Below are 15,715 nucleotides of genomic sequence, written 5' to 3'. Positions count from 1 at the left end.
GTGGAAACAGAGATTGTGGTGACTCCTGTATATGAACTCCCAAGGGAAGTCATTGAAAATAGCAACTTTTAAAGAAACTTCTCAGTGTGACAAAGAGACATGATTCAATATTCTATCAGGTAAATCAGGCAGAAATACTAAAGTAATTTAAAACATCAAGCAGATAACCTTGAGATAAAATGCACACTAAGGAAATTAAAAAACATAATAGAATGCATTAGTAGTAGAAGATATCAGGCAGAAGAATTAATATTTAGCTTAAAGATAATCTGGTCAAAAATGTCAAAAGAGCAAATATTAAGAACAATGAAAATAGTTTAAGGAGATTTTGGGACAGCATTTTATGAAGAATATGTTTGAATTATGGGTTTTTAATAAAGACTTAAGTAAATCAAAGGAGTTTAAAGTATATACAAAGATAAAATATCCCAAACTCAGAGAAGGATACAAATGTTCAGGTACACGAATTAAAAAACACAACCAAGTTTTCTAGAACTGTTGGGAGCTGCTGATCCTCAGATTGATCCTGTGTGGGAGGACAGGATGAGGCCGCATTGCCTAAAGCAGTCAAGCTACCTCAGTCCTGAGGGAAACACCCTGCCTTCCACCCAGAAGTTACTGATGTACACTTTTCTCAACAGCACATGGAAGTTGTCTCACACATGTAGGTGAGCTGTTGGGCAAGAAAGCTTCCTTTGAAAAATGTTTAAAAAATTTAAATAATACAAAATGTTTTCTCAGATTGTAACAAAATGAAACTAAAGACCTACAACAAGAACTTTGAAAATTATGAAAATACAGGGAAATTATATAACTCATTCTTGTGCAACCTAACAGAACAATAAAAACATATCACATAGAAAACTTGAAACTATCTTGAAATTAATGAAGGTAGAAACCCAGCATACTAAAACTTGTTGAATACAACAAAAGTGGTACTCAACCACAAAGAGATATTATTGCATTCTAGTTAAAATGGTAATCTGCAAAATGCCAGAAGATACCAAGTTCTGGGACAGGCCAGGAGAGAGAGACCACCTGCACTCGAGTTATAAAGTGTCCTTTGGCCACAATCAGGCCTTGTAGACTCACATAGCTCGGCAACTGATATTGTCAGAATGCCTGATATTATATTTTAATAGCATAAATATTTTTTAAATAACTGTACATTACATAAACTTGACTAATCTTTGGAAGAGTTTTCATTTCCATTTTTGCAAATGGAAAAATTTAAGCTTTACATCTAAATTTTGATTAAAAGCTTATTTTAATCTGCTAGCTGCCGGGTGTTTCTAAGCTCGTCTAAGTTCTGCTGTCCTCAGTTTACTCCCGTGTACCATGAGACTGAATGAGAACCATGGGCTGAAGTCACACCTATCTGGTAAGCAAACAATGAATACTGACCACGCAATTATGTTTGTGCTGAGGAAGAAAAATGGACTTCAGGGCATCAAAGGTAAGTCACATTATGATGCCGTTCCACTGACAGAACTAATTCTTCTGAGATGCATGTTAATACACTGATAATCTAGGAAAATACACTAGATTATTTCTGATTTTATATAGTGCTATTTAAACTAAATGTCACCAAATTACTCTACTGACCGCAGAGTGTATTTCATTCATCTATTCATGAAGCAAACTCTCTGATCCCGGTGCTGTGCTATGCAGTAGGCACACGGCGATGGACCTGCTGTTTAGAAAACGGGATACATGATGGAGGACGCAAAGACAATAAAGGGGTGGCACATAGCCCAAAGCAGAAGGGAAGAAGGAGCTGAGAGACACGGCACTGAAGACTCTACAGCGGAGGTGGACGTGGGGGAAGAAAATGCAACAGGCTTTCAGGCAGCTGTCTCAGCTGCAAACTATGAATGACAACATGAGGTGACAAAACAGAAAGGCTGTGGTGTTGAGGAACTAAAAAGCCCGTGTCACTACACGGAGCTCTAGCAAAAGCACAGCCCGAGGGGAGGCAAGAGAGCTGCACGTCTTAGGAGGACTGAAAGTGTTGTCCTAGCCATGAGCAGAACGCCGCTGCTTGAGAGATAGCCCCAACTGCCTCCCCTAGTAACGCTAGCGTGTGATTTATAGGGGTTTTGCTGCAATGTCAGTAAAAGCTAAAACGCTGTCAAAATCGATATAAATTAGTGGTAATGCAAAATTATCTCAGAATTTTAATAACATCTTTCCAACAACCTTTTAAACTGAATAACTTGTTAGCAATGTAACTGGTCTGTCATTCTTAAAAGATTTGCCTTATTATTTAAAGGAAATAACTTATAGCATTTGAAAACATGGTGACAGGAAATAATACATGAGAGCAAAATCTGGCATTCCTAAAATTAAGTGCAAAAGGATATAAAGCTTATTCTATAATCAGAATATGCTGATGTCTACACTTAAAAGCAGGAAAGTTAGCATGCTTGAAAATTGTTCTTTCTGTCTATTAGTCACTACCTCCTTAAATACAAGTACTAAACACTTTTCCTAGGCTGCATCTGAGAATGGGCTATGGGCAGACTGAAGTGTGTATGTGTGGGTGTATGTGACATGTTTTAAATGATACATAGAACAATGCAAATAGTTGTGATAAGTTTGTACTTTAGAGACATAAGAGAAAATCACTACTGTCAATGTGAGATTAAATTTCAATTTCTGTTCAATTCAAAAGAGAAAATATTTCTGCTTGTTTTTTATGTGCAAGGTTTTGAGCATCCGTCATTAAAATCATAAACTTGTACCCAAAGAATTTAAATTGGTTCATTTTTTAAAATTTCTTTGTTCACTTAGCATTTCTAAATTTGCAGCAATGTAATCTTAGAATGCTCACACCCCAAGTGCATTTAACTCTTCTGGAAGATCATTTTAGTTGAGTCCAGTTATATTTCAAGTTTAGACATTTGCTTCAGATATTTGAACAGTGGTTGCCCTGTTTTAAACCACAGTGATTGCACATTTTTACACAGAAATTTATAAACCTAACCATATACAACATTGTAGCAGGACAGTCCTATGAAATTTTCCTTCTTTTCTCTTGTTACCTTTTTTGAAAACAAACATTTACTTTAGAGAGAGTATAGCAGTAATTGATATGACATTAGAAGCAGTACACTTTTAGAAGACCTGAACGGCAGGCATTCCAAGCATGGCCCTAGTATTACACGTTGCTAGCCTCAGTGCAGTTGCTTAGTCCACAGGTATCAGCATATAGAGTTAGTCAGAATGAAAATCCTGTCAATTATCAGCTAGTTTAAAAAACCTGATGGAGATTCTCAGGACCACTGCCTTAACCATCTTGTGCATATAAATGTATGGCTTTGCCCCTGCCATGTTTCTTAGCTTTTCTCCTTGCCCTCTCTTTGTTGTTTAATCCTTAAGTTCTCACTTTCCATTTAATTGTGTTATACTTTTCAATTTTTATTTCTTCTTTTGAGTTCCTACACTAGGGAGACTACGATATTTACGCATGTGGGTCTCATAATTGTTTATTTCCTTTTATTTTTTTACCTTTTTTAAACTTTTTTCCACACTTTATAGGTATTTAAAGTTTACTATATCAACAATTGCTAGAAAATACCTGTTCCATGTTATGTCTAAGGCATTTGATATTCAGACAGATAATGATGTTAAGCTCAACCACCTATGTTATAGGGTAATAATATCATTAAGCTTCTCTTCTGGAGGGTTAGCAACTTAAATTTGAAGACCAGAATTTTAGAGAAAAAGAAGGGCTACAAGGATAGCCAACATTTTGATCCTAGCATTTCAAGGTTAATGAGGACTCAGGACATAAGTGAACCCGTACTATAACATCCTGTAACTCAGTAGTGTACCAAATTTTCTGATCAAGATTATGAGGCCACAGAGAAAAGTGATTAACAATGTAGAGTGCACCTAGGGAGAGTCACCTAGAGAGAAAACATTCTCTCAGGCTTTCACAGAGAGCAAGTTGTTTAAGCAAAGACCATGACTCATCCACATGGCTGACACTGACAAAGGATCTACAAACTTCTGTACAGAGTGTCAGGTTAAATCCTGAGGGGATTCGACTGACCTTGTCAGATGCAAAAGTTACATTTCTTATTATATAGGTCTTGCTTTATCTTGGTCTTAACCATCTAGTAGAAAAGTATAAAAATGAAGTATAAAAAGTAAAGCCATATTAATATGCTGAGCTGTAAAGGGCTAAAGTCAACAACTTCTGTCATTGTCAGTCTTACAGAAAACCCACTACTATTATGGACTACTGGACTATATTGGATTATTTTGTTGAATTCACGCACCTACAGTATTTGAATGGCTATGGAATACCCATCTCTGACAAAACTAAACCAATATATATATACAAAATAGGATAAATATACAGTTATTTTCTCTTAGTTCAATGAGAAGAAAGATTTGTACTAATAGTGTTTAGACAAGATATCATGTCTGCATCTAGTACTATGAATAACTACTATGCAGACAACAATATGGAATATATTAATTATTGTAACTATCCTACTAACCTGCTTTGAAGCTGTCTTATTGCTATATCTTTCTCAATATAATTAATTTTTTAAAAAACACAGAGCTTTACGATATAAAGCACATATTACAGTAGTCATAGCACAAATAAAGGCTAGTTTGCATTTTAAAAGCTTCATAAATTTTGGGCATCGCTTCTTGATCTTTTGGTTAAGATCAAGGACAATATAAATTTTGGCCAAATGACACAAAAGACAGGCAGGTATGGGGCTTTGCAAGGCTATTGTAAAGGCCTCATCTCAGTCCCTGTCTACTTTGGGTTACAATTCTCTAGGTCTCTTTAAAATTCATAGAATGTTTATTAATTAGGCTCCAAGCCTACACTTCTGAAAATGAACAAGTGCTAAAGTGATACACTGATTACTAGATTGAAAACATTTTTGTAAAGAAGTTGAGAATGAAATTTAAAATCAAGACACATCAACTTCCCTTATATATGTGCAGTTCTTACTGCAAGGGTAGAAGCCAGTTCCTCACTGCAAGGAGACTGTTTTATGTGCTTTTAAATTTGGAACTCCCTATGAATTGAAGAGGAATGTCAGGAGAATGCATCTGTTTAGCCCATTGCAGTTTGGGGAAAATTCTTTAAGAATATTGCATTAGCATCAAAATGGCAATGTGCAGATTGGGAGGATATTGTGATGGTTTGAAAAGTCTCACTGCCTTCACTGAAGAACAGACAGGCGGCACCAGAACCATCTGGGGTGAGAGCTGTTGGCTGCCTGTGCTTGATGTCGCTGCTTCCAATTGCACAGCAGAGAGAGTGAGTGAGTGAGGGAGAGAGAGAGAGAGAGAGAGAGAGAGAGAGAGAGAGACAGACAGACAGACAGACAGACAGACAGACAGACAGACTGACTGACAGACAGTCAGACACACAGACAGACTGACAGACTGACAGACTGACAAAGTCAGAAACAGAGACAGAGACAGACAGACAGAGATTCCCTGTGCGTGCCTTCTAATAGCACCAAACTTGAAAAATCAAAGAGTTTTGTTCAATGAAGAATGACAGAAGCTATTCAATATATGATTTTAGAAAATAGCAAATAGAATCACGAGAGACAGCCTAGAGCTCAAGGCAGGAAAGCTGGCATAAGGCTGAAGCATACCTGCCCTCCAGGAGCCAGAGAGCGTAGGAAAGGGCTTTCTGTGTCTCTGTGCGTGAGGTGACTCACTGCTACACCGCACAGTATGCAGTGACAGTCACAGGCAACCCTGATGACAGGATGTTCCTGTGGACCGGCTGGTTGGTTCCATAGCAGACGACATCTTCAATTTAGACCTCTGGGCACTAAATCAGCTTTGGCAGCAGGCAGGGCATCCACACACGCACTGCTGTCTGGACTCACTCAGGCACCACGTAGCCGCATGCACTGTTCTCCTGTCACGTGAGTCTGCTTATTTGAGGAGAAGGGAAATTTCTCTATTTTACTACCTTATACATAAACATAACCTTTGTGATGCTGTGCCAGGAGTCTGACTTGCTTTCTGTTAACCTTGCAACGCAGCTCTTGGGGAGCTTGCTTTCAGTCACCTGCTTCCAAACACAAAACTTCACAAAATAGGTGAAAACATGACCCTGCGACATGGAGGTCACTTCTCTGAAAGATCTTAGATAATTATAACTCACATTTCAGTACAACTTACAGGTAGCTGTGTTATTACTTCATTTCATTGTCAAAGCCGGTTTGTGCTGTATGCCTTACACTTAACAGGAACTCAGGAAGTATTTGTGGATCGATTAACTATGTAGTCTCACTAATGCAAGATTACAGTGAAATGTTCAGTATCCCTCGTTACATCACTGCCTCAGCTGGCTGGCCCATCATGATCATTTCCACAGGGAAACAGCTTTTGAGGACAAACAGTGTCTTGGCTGAAAAGGGGGAGGAGTTAGGCTAGCATGGGTGAGGGTGTGCTTCTGAGTTGGACAGAGGCAGAAGCTGCTGCCTTGTTCACCTGGTCCTGCATTCCTGGTCAGTCCCTTTGGAGCCACGGCTGGTGCCATCAACAGCCGGGTCATAGGAAACTCTTCTCACACTATTTGTCATTATGCTGAGCAATGCTTAAGTATATTTGGCATCAGATTGCTTTTGGGTTTCATTCCATAACATTTTCATTAAATGTGTATGCCAGGAGAGGAAGGAGTCAGGGAGTAGAAATTACCACTGGAAAATTGTGGCCTGGCGGGCTGCATGAATAATGCTTTGTTTTTGCTGCGGATGTCAAGCCGGGTGAGCTCCTCAATGCCTGGCTTTGTTATTCTGCATACCGCAGTTGGTAAAGTGGGGTTATTCTCACTCTCTTCTTTCTGTTAGGAAATACAGATAGAAAAATTGTAAAGGAAACCATTTGTGAGGATCCAGAATTTGTTTTGTCATAAAGAAGATTTCAGTGTAAGAATACACATAAAACGAACCATATATAGCTTTATTACTGTGTAATAATAGGGTATTTATTTGTTCCATTTTGTTTTCCTAATGTGTAATAAGACAAAGAGAAGGAAGGAAAAAACAAGGATGATAAGTCATATGAAAGGGTATTCTCATCTCATAGAATTCGTTAAAGGAGTGGGAGTACTTGTTTTTGATAGTTGAAAAATGTTACTGAAAGTAAAAATACTTTTTTTTTAATGTACTTGGTACAGGGTCTCAATACACAGCTCGGACTCATGTTGATCCTCTTGTTTCCAGCTTCCCCAGCGCTGGGAATACAGAAGCACGCCGCCACGCGGGGTCTCAGTGGCCAGCTGAGCGCTCCTAGGGGCAGACGGTTGCTGCGTGTGGTGCCGGGGATGGACCCCCGTCCCTGCGCTTGCCTAAAGAGGCGCTTTGTCCACTGAGCTATCTTGCCTGCCCGTGACAGTATTTCAATGTCTGAAAGTATTTTAGGACTCAGGGTCCCACAAAGCACTCATGAGCAATATGGAGCAATCACCGCCATGTCCTGTCTCCTCCGTGGTGTAACACCCCTTAAGACCCTTCCGACCACACTGCTGGGGAGACCTCTGAGGAGCTTCGGGAACGCAACGTGCCCAATACACGTGTCTGCGCCGCGTGAGGCTGCCTGCATCGCCAAGGGGTGCAGGTCGCACTGGACTACGACCGCTCAGGCGGCCGGTAACCTGTGCTCCCCAGAGTGCGCGGGCTGTCAGAGCAGACCAGCGATTCAGTTAGGAGGCTGAGCACTACGTGCCTGGGGAGGCTTCCGAAGAGCTAAGCTGGCCCGCTTCAGTTTGCAGGTGCCCTGGTCCCGTTCTGGGAGAGAATCTCTGGGGCAGGTCAGTCCCAAACATAAAGGGATTTATTAGGCAGAAGTTTTAAAGTATCCACTCAAAGAAGCAGAGTGCCAGTCCTCAAAAGTGGAGTGCTTATTTCCTGGAACTGGGAACGTATATATTTCTCTTATAGGGGTAAAGACCTCAGGAAAAGGCAGCCTGAACCCCGAGTGTTCTGTTCTCTATTGCAGGTGTGAGCCCAGTCTTCTTTCTATGTTTTTCAAAAGAATAATTTATACACTCTTTTAATTCTCTCAGCCTGTTTCTTTAACTTAGGATCAGATTCCTGCTCTTTATTTCCTAAGTTTGGCTACTTTTTGGCTTTACTGTATCCCTGGATAAAGCAAATGTGGTATTGACACACAATGGAGTACTACTTTGCCTTGAAGATGAATAAGCTTCAGTCACTAGTAGTAAAGGGGATGCTTTTTCAGGCAAGTGGGCCATGGTGGTTCTGGAAGGAAGAAATCTAAAGTATCCAGGGGAACGTTGATATGTTCAGGGTAATTTCAACTGTGTCCTGGAGTTCACAGTCCTTTGGAAAGTGCATTGTTTAGTTATGCTTTTCCCTGTCTCTTTTTTACCTTTATCTCTTCTCTCTTACTTCAGACTGAGCAAAGAATATCCACTTTCCCCTGGACAGATGTCCTCATCCAATTCACTGAGGGCCTGAGTAGAACAAAACAGAGAGGGAGGTTGAAGAACCTCTTGCTTCCTGAATGAGACCATTTTACCTTCTCCTGTCCTGATATTGGGACCCCCGAGTCTTGCTAGTGCTGGACTCTGGAATCACACAGGATCTGCAGGCCTCTTGTTCTGCTGACAGAATCCTCAGATTACATGGTGTAGGTGGAATGGAAAGATACTGGCTCATAATTCTGGAGGCTCCAACATCCAGGACCAAGAGGGTGTCACGTGCTCAGGTCCTCTGGCTCCACTTCCGTGGCCGAATGGTAAGCAGAAGGCACGGGGGATAGGTCATGGAGGGCAGAGCCCTTTCCAGCACTGCTGCACTCCCTGCTCCAATGATAATGAGTTGATCCTTTGAGAGTGTTGGCCAAACCCTTTCTGTTGCAACCCACCTCACAACTCCACTGCTTTGGAGATCAGGGCTCCAGCTTGTGATCCTGGGAGCTCACATTCACCCCAAAGCAGCCCACTTCTGAGCTGACTCAGCTAAATGGCCACTCAGTCCTTGTTGGGTCTCAAGCTTTCAAGGGACACAGTGTGGAGCATCCCAGCTCCCACAACTGCAAGCGTGAGCTCCCATGACAGCGTCTTCTCATGCACCTATACATATCCTACTGATTCCATTTCTCTGCAGAGCTCTAAACAACATGGGGATGGGGCAGATACTGTAGCTGGCTTGGAAGAAGCAGAAACCATGGTGGAACCAAATGGGGGGGGGGACACTAGGAAATCTCTTCCATTTAAAGGGACCAAGAGCTGACAGCAAGGCTCTGGAGCCCTCCTTCAGAGCCATGGAGTATAATTGTGCCAGTGACCAGGGGTCACTTGAAAATAGATGGACTAAAGTCATCACTCTAGAAAGGAACACTGCTCAGTCCATTTTCATGGCATGCAGTACTGAAGACTGAACCCATGACCTCACACACACTGCAACACGGGGCCTCATCCATAGGCCCATCGCTGAAGTATTGGTCATGATCTCCTGGGACTCTGAGAACCCCAGATGGCCTACCCCAGGCACAGCTCCCTCGACTCACAGAAACTGTGAATGAGGCATGTGCACTTGCTGCAAGTCCTCAGTGTGTGACAATCTGCCAGTTGACAACAGAAATTACTGAGTAAAGTGTTCCAGGCTTGAACAGAACTGCTTCTGCATACCTATGCTGCTGTGTGACCACAAGGCAGTGGCTTAGGTTGAAACACCTCTCCAGGAGATGCCTATTCCCTGTAGAAGAACATTCCCAGTGGTGCCACTAGCAAATTAAAGATGGGGGACCTAAGAGGGGAGTCGCTAAATATATGTCCAGGAACTTTAGTAAGTATAAAGCATTGGGAGTTATAAAGTATAAGTGAGATGATAGTACAAAGTTTACATGTTGAAAACTATGTCAAGATTTGCATTGGGATGTGATGGTTAGCCTTCTCCAGGAGAACAGAAGTGATAGTATACACACAAGCGCACACATGCATACAGATACACATATGCACACACACACACACACACACACACACACACACACATATTCATATGGAATCATAGGCTCAGAGGATCAGAGGCAGGAGATGCCACAGTGGCCATCTGTGGGCCTGAAAGCTGGAGAACTCTGAAAACTCCTAAGCTCAAGAACCTGTGAGTGGAGGAATAAGCGGCATCAAGAATGCAGCACCCACCCAAGACCGAAGTCCAGGATGCCCTCTGCAGATTGTTTGTGTGAATTTGTTTTGGAATCTGGAAGAAATGAGTCTCACATCCACAGGTGGCCCCACCAAGAGATGCACCCTTGGAAGTGTGATTGGACTCTTCCACTACCGTCTACTTGCCTTTTATCCCACCAGGCTAGGAGCCTACTGGGCCACCCTCATGAGGGAGAATCTCTACCCAAGCTTGATGGCCAGTGTGACCTCCACCTCTAGAAACATCACAAAGACACTATAACGGGGCTGCTCTAATGTGCTTGCATTTCTAAACCCAGTCAAGTTGATATATCCTGATTAACACTCACAGTCCCTAGATTATAAAATCTCCATTATTGTAAAAGAGAAAATAATATGTATACTGAGCATTTGAATAGATTAAGTAAAGTTAAAAGCAGCAATATCCTGAGATTGGTTATAGACGCATAAGAAACAACTTAATTGTCTTCACCCTCCATCGTCTATCAAAGAACTGGAAAATCTCACTTACAAAAGTTCCTAGGTTTCATAAAGGTTGTATTTTAGCTTCTTTTCTCATGGCAGAGGTGAAATCTCCAGAACCCTAAGTTAAAGGAGCAAAGGATTTTTTGTAGCTCGTAGTCTGTGGAGGTCTCAGTTCACAGTTAGGTAGGTCCAAGGTAGGGTGGGCTGGCAGAAGAGAAGCAGTTCATGGTGGGCAGAAGGCAGTGAAGCCCCGACATAGTGTAGGGACAGCGTGACAGCCCTCTGGAGGGGTGGTGCTCACACCCAGGGTGGGCGCCCTACATCCAACCCACAACTATGCCAAGCCAATCAGGGAACTAATTCAGTTATCCCACCCCTTGCTGTCAGCATCACATTCTGTAGCCGCAGCCACCTCTGCAAAGCCCTCCCACGACTACAGGAGGCCTTGGTTGTGGGGGAGGCAGTGAACACAAGCATAGCAGCATAACTATTAAAGATTTTACTTCAAAGTTTTATGGGATAGGAGATGGTGGGACAAGATGGGAAAGCCTACTGGCATTAATAGTTGATAAACATATTAGTGGTTCAGTGTCAATCTTAGGTGACACCAGAATCTCCTCCACGCACTTCTCTGGGGACCTGTACATCCCAGGCTCATCTACTGGAGATGCTGCCTACCAAATCAGGAGAAGCGGCAGGTACTGTTGATGGGGCACCAAAGTTGGGGTTGCCAGTAGATTCGCCCCTGCTGAGTGCCAAAAGTCAGGGAGCTGGGGAGCACAAAGGTCATCTGCACTGCCCTGGAAGCAGAGGAGTTCTCTCTGGCGACCCTCCGTTGGAAGGCCTGGTTCCCTAGGGTGGCTACAACATTAATTCCTGGAGGACACCGATCATCTCTGTGCTTTGCGTCTGCTAGCTGCCATCTTACTGCTCTCGTCTATCAAGTGGGAAAAAGCAATACAAGATTCACATTGCTTATTGCAGAAAGCATGTCAGGTTACTTGAAGGTCACTCTCTATGGAAAACACACATGGCTTTGGATGACAGCTCCACCTCTCCATCCAGCCCTGGCCTACCTGCTGTCCTGATATCTGACTCTTCCTCGTAGTTTCTAAGTTCTTATCCACAACGTCCCATTCCTCTTTTCTCCTTACGTCATCTGAAGACAGAAACTATCTCTAGATATGGTGTTAGGATAAGCTAGGCTAATAGATATGTATGACTTGATCTTTTCATCTTTTCTTCTCCACTAAATATACAATCCTTTAAGTTGTGTTTGCTTTCACCTAAAAAGTTCCAGGCATTTATCTCCAAAATGCCTGGATATAGGTCCTCTGCTTTCTTTCAGAAATCTCCAGGAGTAAAGGTTTTATTGAATCACAGTAAATTCAATAAAATGTGAACTCTCACGCACTTTTAACACTGACATCTTTTGAACTATTAAGAATCACCTGTCGGCACAGAAAGTGCTATCAGCCTTTGCTTGTGTCTCAGGTTTACAGCTGAGATACTACTGCAGCCTTTTGTCTTGACCCCTTTTATATCTGGCCACATGAACAGTTGTAGGGGCCAAAAAGTGGAAAAATAACAGAGGTGAAGGTGCCGGCACTTCTCTGTTGCTCTTTCAAAAAGCTAACATCTGAAAAACCAGCCATGAACCTCTTCTTGGGATACTCATGGTTTTCCTCTAGAGGTATGTTTCTCTTCAACAAATCTTTCCATAAGTGTATCACTTGTTAATAATTATCATAGTTCAGACATCATTTACCTTTCTCCATGATGAGTTGAGTGAGAGGTTTGCCTTATCATTTCTGTTTCCCAGCATCACTGAAGCTCTAGAGTGAATACTTACATCTCTGTCCTATGAGTGTGTGCAGTTTCATATCATGGGTTTAGATAATGAAATTATTAGAGATGTTTTAAAACATATAATTCCAGTTGTTTTAGATAAAAGTTTTATTCGAAAACAGTTTCATGATGAATTTCAAAACAGACATAGACAAAAATTAAATTACAAAATCCAAACACTTGAATCACTTTATTAGTTTTCTAGTCTAAGTTGAGTTTCCATACAACAAGCAACCAAAAGTTCAGTGAAATAACTCAAATTCTTGTGGATTTTTCTGGCTAGAGGATCAGACATAATTTTGGTAACAGAAAAGAGAAAAGTAAAATATATTTTAAAAGTTCACTCCTTTTCAGCTAGCCATGGGGAAGGCAGACTGAAAATAGTTCCCGTCTCCATGAAACTTGACCATGACTTGGCTGAGAAAGAAAAGACACATTACAGGCCAGTGGTGGTGGACCTGTGGTTCATCTTTCTTTTTCTTTTAAGACTAAGATGTTGTTTTTTTCCCTAATAGAAAGCCTCAATATTCAGCTTAATGGTAGTGTCCACGCTTTGTAATAAATAAGTGGTTTGGGGAGCAGTGTGGGAAACCTTCTCTAAAACGTTTTGCACTGATGCCCAAAAACCGCTTCCCCTCTGGGATGATCAGGGCTAGAATGCCAGAGCAAAACCAGATTGGTGATGGCCTTTTGCCCAGGTCAAGGCTGGCCCCATCAGTGGAACTTTTCATCTCTGGATTCTTTTATATTCTTTCTATTTTCATGATATGAATTTGGTTTGTTATGTAATAATAGTGCCAACATTTGAAGACAGTTCTGAAGCTCCCCAAAGTTTAGGATAATATAACTTTCAATTAAGACTGAGTGATTTTGGTGGTGCCTGCCTATAGCCCCAGTGCTGGGGAGGCTGAACGCAGGAGTATCACCACGAGGCTGAGCTGCACAGTGAGACCTTGTACCAAATGCATTAAAATGAATAATAAATAAAGATTGAATGATTTCTCATTTTCATTATGAATTGTATATCTCTGGTAGTTCAATTCATGTTAATTGTATATATTTATTTAATACAGAAAATTCTTTTGAAACACACACACACACACACACATAAGATTGTTCACATAATTAATACACGTCTTACTACATGTACTTAGCTTTGCATGATTATGTGGGAAAAAAATCTATTTTCTTAACAGTTTCCAAGAACAGTATATTGCTATTAACCATGGTGAGCAGCTCATGTAATAGATGTTTTGAGCTTATTTCTGAAGTTGTATATCATTTCACCAACTTCTCTTCAACAACTAAACCCACCCTACCCCTTTCTCACTACTTCTGTGAGCTTGGGGTTTTCATATTTGAGACAATGTGGTACTTGTCTTTCAGTTCCTCACTTGTTTCACTTATCATATCTTCTTCTAGATTCATCCATGTTTGTAAGTCCAGAATTCTCTTCTTTTTAGGGTTGAAGTATTCTCGGTTGTACATATACACCGCATGCTCCTTATCCCTGCGCCCCTTGGTACTCACTGCACTGTATTCACAGTAGCCATACATAGGATCCTCCTTAGGCTTAAGTTTGCATCTTCCCACATCTTGTTTGCCAATTAGAAAGAGTAATTAGGGGAGAGAGAGAGAGAGAGAGAGAGAGAGAGAGAGAGAGAGAACAGAAAGACAGAGAGACAGAGATTCAGAGTCAGAGAGAGATAGATATAGAGCCACAGACAGAGACTGAGAGACACAGAGACAGACAGAGAAAGAGAGAGACAGAGACAGAGACAGAGACAGAGACAGAGCAGACAGAGACAGAGAGACACACAGAGACAAGCAGACAGAGGTAGAGAGAGACAGAGACAGAGAGTGACAGAGACAGAGAGATAGAGCCCCAGAGAGAATCAGAGAGAAAGGGGGAGAGAGATAGAGACAGGAGGAGAGAGAGAGAGAGAGAGAGAGAGAGAGAGAGAGAGAGAGAGAGAATGATCAAGGTAGAAACAGATGCAGAGGGTGAGATGCCTTGCAATTAGGAAAATTTTATAAGAAATATAAACATAATAGAAGTATATGTCTCTATCAGTTTTATATCTTACTTGAATTAAATTCTAGTTTTGGAACACAATAGCAGTCAATAACAGCATCACCATAAACTCACTGAAATGGAAAGAAAAATACGGAATATGGTAAGAATAAAAGGAAATAAGAGGCAGACTTCATAAAGTGGAAAGAAAAAGGGAGGCAGAGAAGGCAAAGCAGTAAAATAAAGATGACACCTGACATTTATTGAAGGCCATTTGTGTGGTCATTTCACGTCCACAACCATCCAGCCAGCTTGGCAGTGTTAAACTTACAGATCAAATACTGAGTCTGAGGAAGTCAGCTAACCTATTTAGCTACCATGTGAGCAACCATGTGGGAAAACACAGCTATCCAATCCCAGTGTTCAAGAGTGTGGCTACCAATGACCAATTATAGCATCGTGTCTGTTCTTTGTTAGCACTGCTTGGGATTTTTTCATGAATCTTTTTCTGGCCCTCTCAATAAATACAGTTCCTATTAAATGAAATTTTCATCAGGGGTTAAGAACCACGGGGCTTCCAGGAATAGCTGCCAAGCTATGCTAATGCGTGGCTGACCCCTCATGCAACCTTGGCTGTAAATCTAATAGAATCATTACCTCGTTTTAAATTTCCTAAATTCTTAGTTTTAGAAACATTAATACTCTATCATACCTGAATATGTGTGCTAGTTAATTCAAGGAAAATAATTAAATTTTCATTAATTGACAAACCTTATTTTTATTGTCTAAAACATACATTGTTGATTATAATTCCCATTAAAATTTAAATATTCAAAGACTTTTCTACTTATTTTAATAATGTGCTTCCTTCTTCTAAGTGAATCACTGGGAAAAATAACACATGGGCTTGAAAATAAGCTCTCAGAAGTCCATAATAAAGTCAGCTTTGAGACTTGCACTGCAATCAGTGTATGTATCGAGCAAGGAAAAGTAGATAGATGGATTTTAGTTTTATGACATATCAATTAGGAGACAGGTGAATTTCTAAAGATTTCATGCAGTTTTGATAAGCATCCAAGGTTTCTGGAAGTTATTAAAATTTTATCTCAAACCAAATGAATTTTTAACTAAAAAAATAACTAAATCAGATAGCATATCTTGTGATATTAAGCCCTTACATATAAATTGGGACAAGTCTCATGCATTTCAAAGGACGC

Source organism: Octodon degus, unplaced genomic scaffold, assembly GCF_000260255.1.
Source record: "Octodon degus isolate 3935 unplaced genomic scaffold, OctDeg1.0 scaffold00129, whole genome shotgun sequence".
NCBI lineage: Eukaryota > Metazoa > Chordata > Mammalia > Rodentia > Octodontidae > Octodon > Octodon degus.
The sequence above is the reverse complement of the archived record's forward strand: the minus strand, read 5'-3'. Positions refer to the sequence as shown.